The sequence below is a fragment of the Camelus bactrianus genome, chromosome 35 (assembly GCF_048773025.1).
Source record: "Camelus bactrianus isolate YW-2024 breed Bactrian camel chromosome 35, ASM4877302v1, whole genome shotgun sequence".
In the NCBI taxonomy this organism is placed as follows: Eukaryota; Metazoa; Chordata; class Mammalia; order Artiodactyla; family Camelidae; genus Camelus; species Camelus bactrianus.
The window spans coordinates 29667467-29680400 of NC_133573.1; positions in this window are offsets into that span (position 1 = coordinate 29667467).

A 12934-nucleotide genomic window follows, 5' to 3' on the forward strand; every position below is an offset into this window, starting at 1 on the left:
TTTCTCTTTGCACAGGCTAAGGCCTCCAGTACAATGTTGAGTAGAAGGGCTGAGAAGAGAGCAGTTCTCCTTGACTTGTTCTTGAGCCTATGGAGAAGCACTTCCATTATGATACTAAATACGTTAGCTATAGGTTTTCCAAAAATGTCCTTAATCATATTGAGGAAGTTCCATTTTATTCCTAGTTTGTCCATTGTATTTATCACAAATAGGTGTCAAATTTTGTCAAATGCTTTTTCTGCATCTTTTGAGCTGATGATATGTTTATCTTTTATTATGTCAATATGGTGAATCGCATTGATTTTTGATTGATGAACCAACTGCATTCTTGGGATTAATGCCAGTTGGTCATGATGTATGGTCATTTTTATATATTGATGGATTTTATTTGCAAATATTTTATGAAGATATTTGTAGGTATGTTCATGAGAAATGTTGATCTTGGGTTTTCTCATCTTCTCTTATCCTTATTTGGTTTTGTGTCAAGATAATACTGGATTCATAAGATTCATAATCCCCTTTATGTTACTTTATAAAATGTTTTTAGAGTTTGCATAATATTGGTGCCACATACAGCCAGATCACATGGCCTCTCTGTGAGAGAGGTGGACAGTTAAGAAGTGAAATGGACCTTGGAGTGACTCTAAGTGTCCTACTAAGTAGCGATGATAACAGCACGCAGGTGTATGGCACTACCTAAGTGTCGAAAGTGTTTCTTAGCACTGCACGTATGTTACCTGATTTATTCCTCAGTTGATTTTTTGAAGCGCATCATATTATTTTTCTGACTTAGAGATGAAGGCACTAGAGCACAGAGATGAAGTAGTTTGCCTGAGGTCACGTAATTAGGACAAGATTAAGCCAGGACCTGTACTCTGCCTTATAAGGTTGTGTTAACAGTTCGTAGTCTCTGCGGTAACAGAAACTAAAGGCTTTGACAAAATGCATAGATACACAACATGTTGTTTACATAACACGATAATGTCTCAAGCTGTAATGTAACAATTCTAGGTGTGTTTCTCTAGGAAGGAGCAGTTGATAAGGAGACCGCATATACATCTGATATTCTTACACTGAAATGTGTATTCTTTCCATCTTCAAAGATGTTACAAGGATGTGACTCTCTAATTCTGTGTTGACATAACATTTTTTTTTGACTCAGAAAATCAATATCTTATTTTTCTAGGCTGTAGTTTGACAAAGACCTGTGACCTGAGAATCAGATTACTTAAAATCAATCCTGGCTTCCTGCTGCCCGAGCTTGCCGTATACAGCCGCGTAGAGCGTCTCAGGCCCCTGCTCTCTGCGTTTTCAGAAGGCCTGTCCTGGCATCAGGGCAGAATGCAGAACGCATGCAGGGGTGCAGGTCTGCAATGCACTCGTGCCCCGTTCACATGCTATTGAACTGCTGAACAGTGTATTTCTCGTGGATTCTGCAGCTTACTGAGAAACCCCATTCGACAGGCCTCAAAGGATACAGATAAAATTATGGTGTAAAAATATCCTTTCGCCTCTGACTTCCTTGATCTGTTCTAGAGGTTCTCCCAGAGTGAAAGTTTGATTCAGCCTTACTTGTGTTCCTGAGCCAAAGCCCCCTCAAGAATGGGGAACAGGATTGTGCAGCATTCCATCAACATTCCAGCCCTCTAACCTGGGAGCTGGTGATGTGAGCTGGGAAAAATAGAAAAGAAAATAAAAAGAGAGAAACAGTTTAAAAACCCTCTTAATGTAATGAAACAAAGCAGGCATTCCCGAGCCAGGGCCGCCCTCAGGATGGGTAGAGTAGCGAGTAATTCGGAAGACGGAGGTCGTGCTCCTCTCTGATGTGATTTGTTGCAGCCTCAGTCTCTGCCTCCACTGCCCCTTTTTGAGGACATGCAGAGAGAAGGACGACCATGAATCTTCTACTGTGGGTTTGTGCTCACGTCTTCAGCAAACACCTCCCCGGTTAGTGCTTGAACCTGGGACAATAAAATCTCGGACTGTCCTCTGGAATGAAGACAACAACAACAAAAGCTTTTATCTATCGGATAAATTATTAATCATTGCGATATATCTCCCTTGACACCAGCAAAGCCAGAAAAATCAATCTGTCTTAGTCCTGTGTGTGCTGGTGGCTGCCTCACTCTGTGATGTAGGTCAGACTTGGACTGGATGCTCTGAAACTGCTAACAGGATGGAACGTAAGAATGTAGGACGGAAGGAGAACGTCTCTTGTGCCTGCTGAGTCGGGAAGCAGCGCGGTGGGAGGGGCCGCTGAGGGGCAAGGAGCGCTCAGCCCCGCCCACTGAGTGGGCGTCTTCCTGCAGTTGTTGGAGCATAAGTAAGTGAGTGTCTCAAAGGAGGCACTTAAAATACACAACAACTGCCCTTGGCTGCTATTTCTGTCGGGAAGAAGATCCCAGCCAGTGAGGCCAGTGGAGACAAGGCACCGTGGGTGTAGCTCAGTTTTGCTATTGCAGTAGATTAAAAATTAAGATTTTTTCCCCCAAGGGGGAGCACCAGAATAGAAGGAGTGCATCCTCCAGATGTTTTTTGAGAGGGAGTGAGGGGAAGAATGCTTGATCCATTTCTCTTTAAAAAGGTAAAAAAAAAACCCAAAAAACGCCAGAAGGCTAGTGCGGTTAAAAATAAGCCTCAGCTGGATTTCCCCTTGTGTCTTGCTGCCCACTCACATCAGTAGAAACCAGCCCTCGGAATGAAGATCTCGAGGAACGCGGCGTCTGTTCCCTTGGACAAATAAGCCTTGTGGGTAGCCCCTGCAGTCAGAAACCAAGGACCAGAGAAAACAGTGGGTTCTTTACGGGCCGTGCGAAGTGGGCACCCCTGACTCCTGAGTGTGTCCTCGGACGTGTGCACTCAGGGCTACCCAGACCACCCCCCCACATGTGCGTGCAGCTCTGGAAGCCGGTGGCCTGCATGGAGGCCTTGCTGTGGCCGAGGCGTGGCTGTCCGGGGGGCTCTAGCAGCTGCTGCGGCATGCACTGGGCACGCTTTGAACAGCCAGGACGTAGCCTCACGGGGCGTCCTCCAGGCTGGCTGGGTGTGCTCAGACAGCAGTCCCTGGGAAGACCAGGGCTGGCCTGGGCAAATCGGCATGGTCACCAGCACTGAGCCGAGTTCCTGCGGTTACCCCAGACCCACCCTGGACGAGTCAGCCGTCTGGGTTCCAATCACTCGTCACCACTTAGAAGCGAAGGATCTTGCTTGCTGTACTTTCCTCACCATAAAAAGTACACCTGATGGATATAAAGATTGAGATGTTACATGACACGCCCCCCCGAGTATATTTCAGTTACTACTGCCGAGGAACAAGCCCCTGGGACCCCAGAACTCAGTGGGTATGAAACACATTATTTCATGCTCATGGATCCTGTGGGTTGGGGGTTGACCCAGAGTGGTCCTCAGTATGTGAGTCTGAGGTGGTGGCCCGATGACAGGGCCAGAGTTGTCTGGAAGTGCCCTCATTCCTCACTCGCAGGCTTCACGTGATGCTGGCTGATGGCTTGGACCTCAGCTGGGCTCTTTGTGTATCAACCCCAAATTCATATGTTGAGGTCCTAAACCCCAGGACTTCAAAATGTGACCTTATTTGGAGACGGAGTCTTTAAAGAGATGATTAAGTTACATGAGGGTGTATGGGTGGGCCATAGTCCAGTAGGACTGATGTGTTTCTGAGAACAGATCAGGACACAGATATGCGCAGCCGTGTAGGAGACACAGCAAGAAGGCAGGCTTTCGGCACCATCCACAGCTGATGAGTCCTACGTGTAAACTTCTAGCCTGGACCTAGGTTCTTGGTCCTTATCCTGAATCCACGGTCTTACATCAATTTGCCCACTCACATTTCCACCTGAATCTCGTATACCTCAAACAATTGGTTCAAGACAAAATCAGTCTTTCCCTTGATCTATTTGTGCTCTATTGCTGCATAACAATATTACTACCAATTTAGTGGCTAAAACAACACACATGTATTATCTCAGAGTGTCTGTGGGTCAGGACTCTGGGCACAGATTGGCTGGGTTCTAGTCAGGTATTGGCTGGGGCTGTGGTCTCACCTGAGGCTCAGCTGGGGATGCATCTGCTCATCTCACCTGGTGTTGGCAGCATCCAGTTCCTTCCAGAATTCTGGCCTGAGGGCCTCTGCTTCTTGCTGGCTGTCAGCTGGTGGCCACCCTCAAGGTCTTGCCATATGGAAGCTCACAGCTGGTAGCTTACTTCTTCAAGGCCCATAAGAGAGAATCTTCTAACAGGTCCAGTTACAGTTTCATGCGACTTAATCTTGTGCACACAATCACACATGATTGGCCACCTTGGCTATATTCCGATGGTTAGAAGGAGCATACAGGTCCCACCTGCACTGAAGGGGGAAGAATACACAGGGTGTGAACACTGGGAGGCAGAAATCATGGGGCCACCCCAGAGTTGGCCATCGCACCTGAGAAACACACCCCTCCCACAGTTGCCCACTTCAGTTGAGGGAAGCCTGACTCTTCCAGTTATTCTGGTCAAAATTCCAAGCCTTCCCCTTCACTTACATCCCACATCAAGTCCATCAGCAGATTCAGCTGATGCTGCTTTGGGATGGTGCCCAGCACCTGACTGTCTTCCACCTGCTCTAGTCCTTCTCTGGTCTGAGCCCAGCATCTCCCACCTGAATGGCTGCAGGTGGACAGCCTCCTGACTCTTCCTTCCTTCTGCCGCTGCCCCTTCAGGCAACATCAGAATAGCAGGCAGACAGATGAATGCTTCAGAATGCAAAACAAGGGTAGATAAGCTGCTTCCTATCCAAACCCTCCAATGACTTCCATTCAGTCAAAATCTTTACAGAAATCTGCACAGAGCCGACCCTGACCCCACCTTCTATGCTCCTGCCGCTCCTCTCCAGTCTCCAGAGCACTCCCTCAGGGAGCTCTCCTTCCTTCTGCCCAGAGTCTCCTACCAACTCCTGCTTCTTGCTCTGAGGCTTCCTTTTCCAAGGGCCCTTCCTGAGCATTCTGTTTAAAATGTCATACCTACCTGACACACCCTGTCCCTCTTCCCAACTTTGTGTCCCTCTTTCCAGTTCCATGGGTACCGAGCTACAGACAAAGCCGTCATACTTGCCATCGGGATGCACAAGGCTGTCTCACCAACCCCCACCCTATGCTTTGCAAGTGGCCTCAGTTACTCACCTGAGAAACTTCTCTTTATTAGGGTGTATTCAGGCTGACCTTGGACTCCCCAGGCTGCATTAAGCTCCCGTCCTAGGTGTTGCCATGAATCTCCTTTATTATAAACTGTCTCCTCAACTTACTGTGAGTTCACTGAGGAATATAAATTAAATGAGTTGCTATTTGTAATGTGCTTAGAACGGGGCCTGCAAGTGGTAGACGTGAATAATTATTTAAAAATTAAACACAAGGAGCAATGCATCCTTTGTCTGTGCACCATGTCCTCAGGGCCTCGTCCAGAGTGGGCAGTCAGTGAATAATTGTAAGGGAATGAAGGAAGCTGACAAAATCTAGATGAAAATAACAAGGAAGTCATTGCGTGAGTCACAAAAGACCTGCTTTATGAAACACGTTTCACTAAATGCCCTTTGATTGCCTTCAGGGCCTCCTAGCCCCCAGCCTCCCAACACCTCCTCGAATTTCCCGAGAGTGTTCTCCAGAGCTCTTAAAAGGGCCTCTCTCCCCGATTTAAGGGCCTGAGCCCCGTTCAGACGCTCTTATCCAGTGTGTACCATGGGCTTATTTTGTAGAAAGTTCTTCACTTCGGACAGGTTTATTAATGAAAGCTTCTAAAGTGCTTAAAAACAATTTTCCTAAGCAGGTTAAGTGATACACCTAGAATCATGTTTATTCTGTTCGTTTGCTTATCTAACTGTTTTTGCAGTGCAGGCCTTGAAGAGTGATCACAATTTGCAAATTAGTAGGATCTGAAGTAATAAGGTTTTTCAGTATCTTTAATTATACGTAAAGGTGGCAGGATAATGCCCTCATTTAGGGCGAGACAAAGGAAATTAATTAGATGTGAAAAAGTGAGACACAGAGTTCGGATATAGGAAAGGATTTCCTGTCTGCGAATGTGGATTCACATCTAGGATTGCGCAGAGTGCTGGGTCAGGATGCGTGCAAGTCTTTGCAAATAAGTTCTATTTATATTTGTCTGGCTTCATAGATTTTTGTGTCCTGGACACACAGGTTGTGGAAAATCTCTCAAGGACCATGTGTAGACCAAGATGCTCCAGGTTTGTGATTTTATTGCAATCGTTTTTTGAAGAGAGGAACCGTGAGGTGTTGTAATTATCTGTCGCCAAAGAAAGGGATACAGAAAGGTTCATTTGTAAATGCAACGCCGGAAGATAAATATTCCAGGAAATATCAATTGGTTTTGTGCTAAATTTGCTTTTAAGAAACCCCCAAATTAGTCTTTCTTTCACATATAAAATGCTTTCCAGCATGGGTTCATATTTTCTCTGCATTCCTTTGATGGACTTCTGTGAGTTCCCAAGCCGTTATGACAGTCCTGCTTTTAAAGGAAACAAGGCACCGTTACATTTTGCTCAGTGAGATATTCTCAACTTCGCCAGGCACAGGAGGCCAGGGTACTGTTTCTCTGGCAGCCAGTCCCCTCTGCCTGGCCTCTACCCCATCAGGTGCTGAACTGGCCCCCATGGACTTTGCAGGACTGACTGCTGGCATTTTTGATCAAATCTGCCTTCAGTGGGTAGTGTGAAATCAGGAGCCTGAAACTGGCCAGGGGTGGAGTTTTATATTGTGGAAACTGGCAAACACTGTAAGTCAGAGACTCCTCCACTTGACCAGAGAGGATTGTTTAACACTGACCCCTGCAACGTGGCCCAGTCCTACTACACAGTCGTATTCGCTCAGTATTTCCCTGAGTAAAGACTGAGGAGCTGACCTACTGGCATTAATCACACGGGCAGATTATTGAAGAAGTTCACCTATAGGAAGAGTGAAGCAATGAAGAGTGAAACTGTTCTAGATTATTATGCACCCATTTAATTGCATTATTATTGGATTATTACAGATCACAGCAGGAGGTATGACGTCACATTTGGCAAGTTAGCTATGAAGATTCAAAATTCTCCACAAGAAGTTCAGCAATTGAATGATTCTGGTCTCAGAAGGGAACATGTCGCTTTCAAAGGATACCCTAAACACATCCCCACAGACCTGCATGGGGGCCACGCTTTGAGATTTAGTGTCTGACTGTTTTCCCCAAGGCCAGTTTACATCCTCAGCCAGCACAATCTTCTGGACTAAAGCAGGCATGAAGCCACGTTTGACAAGAAGTGATTTTTATAGGTTTTGTTAACCAAATTACTGCCCTGTGATTAGATTAACAGGGGACTCTCTCCAGAAGCACGTACGCAGTTTAGGGCTCTTTAAATCTTAGCTCTTTCGCCCAAGGCTGATTTCTTTCTTAGAAAAGGAGACATATTCCCACTATTATTTTTTTTTTTTAAATCACAGTTTTCTACTCTCTTTTCTTTAAACTTCCACTGTATTTCTCAGTTGTTGTCAGGATTTTAAATAGGAAATGAGGGAGGGCCGAATTACACACCTCCTTGTCCAGAGCTCACTAGTGGGTTGTGAGTGTGACCAGCTCGTCTGTCAGCCTCTCAGGCCTCCTCTCCGCCGTCCCCTCCCCCGCCTAAGGTTGCAGGGCTTACAGTGGTTGCGTTCCTAGCGAGACATTTGAAACTTCAGTCCAAGAAACAGTGTTAGGCCACTTTGGGGTGGGGGGAGCAGTGAAGAGTAAACATAAAACCCCACTGCCTTAATTAGGTGAGATCTTCTGCCTGCAGTACCTCACTGAAAAACAAAACAAACAAAAACATGATCTCCACCCAGGCCAAAAAAAAAAAAAAAAAAAAAGGAATTAATTTCAATCTCTTATGAAGTTTTTAGAGAAAAATATGACAATACGTTTGGTACCTAACTTCCCTTTTTGACTGGGTTGCAGCAGTCTCTGCTTTCTGTGTGAAATATGCGTTAAACACCGTATTTTTCACCACTGCTTTATTTCATGCTATTAGGATTTGCAAAAAGAGACTCAAACATAGCTTGAGAAGGACTGACTGGTGAGTCATGTCCTTAATATCACACAGTTACAAAGCAAAGCAGACGCAGAAGGATCCCAGAAGGTCCCCCAGCTACTCCCTGATCTGCACTGTCTTTCTGTGAAGTTTCTGAACACTTTGCCCGAGTTCCTCTCCTGTTTCCAACCCTGCTCCTCCAGTGCACTGCCTTCTGTGGCAAGTTTAACAGTACCAACTTGTAGCCAGCGGTCACTTTCCCAGCCTTGTTTTCCTTAATCTCTGAAACACTCAACACGACCATCAACTTCCTCCTTTACACCCATGTGCCCTTGTCTCCTGACTCTCAGGTCTCCATCTTTGTTGCACCCTGATTCTTTCCACCCCCGCTGTAAATGTTGGAGTATTTCGGGTCTTGGATCTGGAATCTCTGTTTATTTCAATTTGCTGTTTGTAATTTCGTCTAATTCTATGGCTTTAAGTACGCCAGAAGTTTTTGACTCCCTTGCAAGACATTTGGTCCTGTCCCAAATGTCCATTGATCCATTTGGTCCATAATTCATTAAATAATACAAACATTTGATTTCATTAAAATTTTATTTATGTTACTTTTCTTGTAGTTCATGGAGAGTTTTGGATTTCATATTTACTCTTGTTCTTCCTTGTCATGAAATTTGGTAGGCTTACTCTTAAGTTGCTTGAAAATTGCTCTCAAGTGTAAATTGACCTGATTATCGGCTTTATGATGGTTATATCTAGTAACAGGTTTGGTTATATGCATTTGGTTTTGTCAGTGTTGTGAAGTTAGTGGCCATATTTGTGTGGGTGAGAAGAACCTCGGTGAGGTATTTTCACTGTTTTGCTGTTTCTTTATTAACATTTCAGTAAATCTCCACATTGAAGGGTGCCATCTGATTTGGAAATTTACTGTTCCAGCCTTCAGCTTCGTGGTTGTTCCTGTGACCACTGTTCAGTACTAATGTATAAACATTTCAAATTGGGGTGGAAATCTTGGAGCTCCTGGTCTTCTTCTGCCTCTGTCATGTCTTCATGGACATGTGCTCTCTCAGCATAATTCATTAGGTCTTCTGAATTTTTTTCTGCATTCTCCACAATGTATTCAAATTTTCATTTACATCTTCCAAATGGAAGTCGCAATAACGTGGATGCACACTTAGGGGTATTACTTTCCACTGTCCTATATTGGAGTGCTAACACACATAAAGAAGATATGTTTTGATACAGTGATTGCAAAAAGTGAAACAAGCATCCCTTTGCTTGAACATTTGGTAGGAGCCATCAAATCACACTCACATTTGCGGTCTTGAAATCTGCCATGCACAATGGAAGGTAAACGTTGAGATTTCTTTCCTTGGCAAATTCAAGTACTTTCTCATATATGTATCTGTATTTTCTTGCCTTCTCATTATTAGTGCATGAATCAGTTGCGTGGTATAACCCAGTATTTGACTGGGCACAGTAATAATTGAGTGAACTGTGTTGGTGCCATCTTGAAGGTGCCGTCACTGAATAATGTGGTACTGGCACTTCAATAGCCAGTATTTCATAAGAGGTGGATGTGAGAATTCTTCCATCATCCTGAGCGCTGGAATCAAGCATAAGGAATTATTCTTCACATCTAGTCACTTTATACTCCTCTGGAATTTTAATTCCATGCAGTGAGGTTGGGTTTGGAGGTCAGTGTCTGTTTTGAATTTTATCTGCTTGCCTCTTGAATGAGTTTAGCATTAACAGGACCTCTTCATTATGAGTTACGTGGAGATTCTCTGGAGTCCCTGTGATGGTGTTGCATTTGATTCTTCTTAATGCTGTTTTAACTTATTTTGGGGTTTCCTTACTTTTCCTTCAAAACCAGCGTTGTGCTAATGTCTTCCTGTCCCATCTTGAATGACTGTAATGTTATCCGAATCCTGACTAGCTGTACATCGGACGTTGCAGATTCTCCTCTGTTCATAGCATTGGTACCTTCTATTCCTATCTTTGTTAAAGGAATGGAAATGGTGACAAAACCATTGTAATGTAGCATTGGCTTCCCTTTTGTAAGTATACTAATTTCTGCCATATTGGCTGAGAATTTTCAAATAAAGATGTCACATTGCCAGGCAACAGAAGAAGGGCTATTCTAGTCTATTCTGTTCTATTGCCATCTGATCAGTGGTTGCTGGTTCACTGGCAGGGAAAGCCTTACTAATGTCTACTGGATCAGCCAGTAAGTAGACAACAGCCAAGGGCATGGGGATCCTGGCTGATTGACAGGTTAAGTGTGGGAGCCACACCCACTAAAACCTCTCCAAATAGTGGCAGATGCTTGCCGTCTACCGCAGTAGTACCTCTGTAGGACTTCAATTCAAGGAAAACATTGCCCATTCACTCTGGGCGGTGGGATAGTTTTGAGGGGATTAATTAGATGTTTGGTGTCCCCCTCGTGGAGGCCATTATTTCCGACTACCGTGTGTTAGGAGAGCCACGCCAGTTCTCACTCCTCCCAAGTAAGCAAGACACTTTGTAAATGTTTACTCAACGAGTTGGCCGCCCATTTTCTGTAGCAGCTTGACCAAGCTCCTTCTTTCAAACTCTGCCCTTATTGAATGACCCAGCCACATCCAACCGAATGCCCAGGGACATAATGCACCCAGTCTTATGAGGTCACATCCTCTACTTGTCGTCCTCTGTGCATTTCTCTAACTGTAGGACTCTTTTCAGTGCATCTAGCTATTATAAATCTCAGTCTTCTGGAAGATTCAAGCCCCGACCCATCTACCTAACCGCACGTGCCTTAACAGATAGGCCTCCGAGGCAATAAAGATTATTATTGGCAATACAGCCACAACCCCAAATTATTGGACCAATAAAACATGATAGTATTTTTCTGTATCAATCCTGTAGACCAAAAGTATGAACAAAGTTATGGGCTGTTTGAACCCAAGGATGTTTTCTATGTGTGGGCATTTTTCACAGGACCAAGTATCAAGGAGCATTTCTCATGGACCAGATATGCTCAAAGACGTTTTTGATAGGACCAAATTTCAAGGACCTTTGGTGTGAACCAGATGTATCAGTAGGCATTTTGGGCAGGACCAAATGTCGGCTAATCTGTGACTCTCAAATTTCTCTCTCTAGTCCTAACCTATACCCACACGCTTTTATCCAGGTGCCTATTTGGCAAATCCACTTAGATGTCTATTGGCGTCTTGAACTTAACAGAATGTTGTCTTCTCTCTCAATCTTCCCCGTCTCAGAAAATACATCAATAACTACAGTTGAAGAATCTAAAAATTCTAAGTTGGAGGTAACATGCTTCCAGAACCCATCTTGAATCCTGCTTTCTTCCATCTTTCCTGCTGTCATACCATCATCTTTGCCTGAACCATTAAGCTTTCTGTATGGTCTTCCTTCTCTACTCTCAGCCCTTCTGTGTGATTCTCCACACAACCTCTAGGGAGAACATGAAGAATGATAATCAGACGGTATCATTCTCTTCTCATATCCTGCCAATGGCTCCTACTTACCCTGACCCAAGAGGTGCCCTTATCATGGGGTCCCCACCAGCACCCACCTTTGTTCTTTTCCCACCACCCACTGCTACCTTTGTATCTACTCCTACCCCATTCTCACTGGATGTCTTGATGTTTCTCGAACAGCTCAAGCTTCTTCCTGGTTTAGGGCCTTTAAACGAGTCATCTCCTCTTCCTTAAGTGATTTTATTATGGAAGGGCTGAGTTGTCATTCAGGTCTCAGTTACCTATCACCTCTCAAGAGAGGCCCTTCCAGACTGCACAATATAAGGTAGCCTGTGAATCCTTAGCATCACATTGCTGTTTTAATCATACCCACCCGTCTCCTCTGACAGTACAGTGTTCGTTTGCGTATTCATCTCCTCGGTTCTAATGGAAGCTCCATGAGCTAGACTGGGCCGCTTAATCATGGCAGCCCTAGAGTCCAGAACAGTGTCTGATCTTACTAGGGGCTCAAGAATTGTGTAGAAAATAAGTGGATAAATTGATGACTGTTTCTTCAATTTAAGTGGAATCCATAGTTGGATAAACATAGGGAAAAAGGATAATCTTCACTAATGTTCTGCTTGTCTGAGGGGCTAGTCAGTCCCTAACACAACCATGTTTTCATCTCTCTCTCTCTTTCCCCACCCCTACTCTCTTCGCATGTGCAGACTCTCGTACGTATGTGTATGCAGTGTAGTTTTGATAACTTTCCGTGCTGTATTGAGTACAGACTATATTAAGACCATAGTCTTTCAACCAATGTCCTGATCACGTGTAAACTTAGATGAATCATAGTATATGAAATATCAGTAGGTTAGAGAGAGAAGGAAGGGTTGTAAGACAAAAAAGAAAAAAAATAAAGACCAAATGCTTGCTTTTCTAAGAGCAAAGAATGAAATTTGTCGGCCTGATTACTGATTCATTTCATCTCCTTTTCCATTCTGAAAGATTTCCAGAAACCATGGGATTTCAAAGTCATGTTCTTCTGTACTTGGAAACTGAATGATATAAATAATTCTCAGTAGGAAATAAAATGATTGATATACGTAAACAGGAAAGAAATGTTCTTGGATTGATATTTCCAAAAGGTTTCCAAGCTAGCTTCACATCTAGGCCTAAGAGCATGTAATCAGAATTCCCGCTGGCTGACTTGGGCCAGTTAGGGCAAGAACAACGGCAGTTTCAGCCTCTTCTCACGTTCCCAAAACATGTAGATGGTCCCTGAGAACTGGTAAGATTAGCAGCAAAGGGAAATAATCCACATGCAGTACAAGTTGTAAAGGTATGGGGGAGAGACTCCTGGAAGGGAGCATTTCATCATGATAAGGTTGGCAGAAAAAAAAGGAAAAATAATGACCTGTAG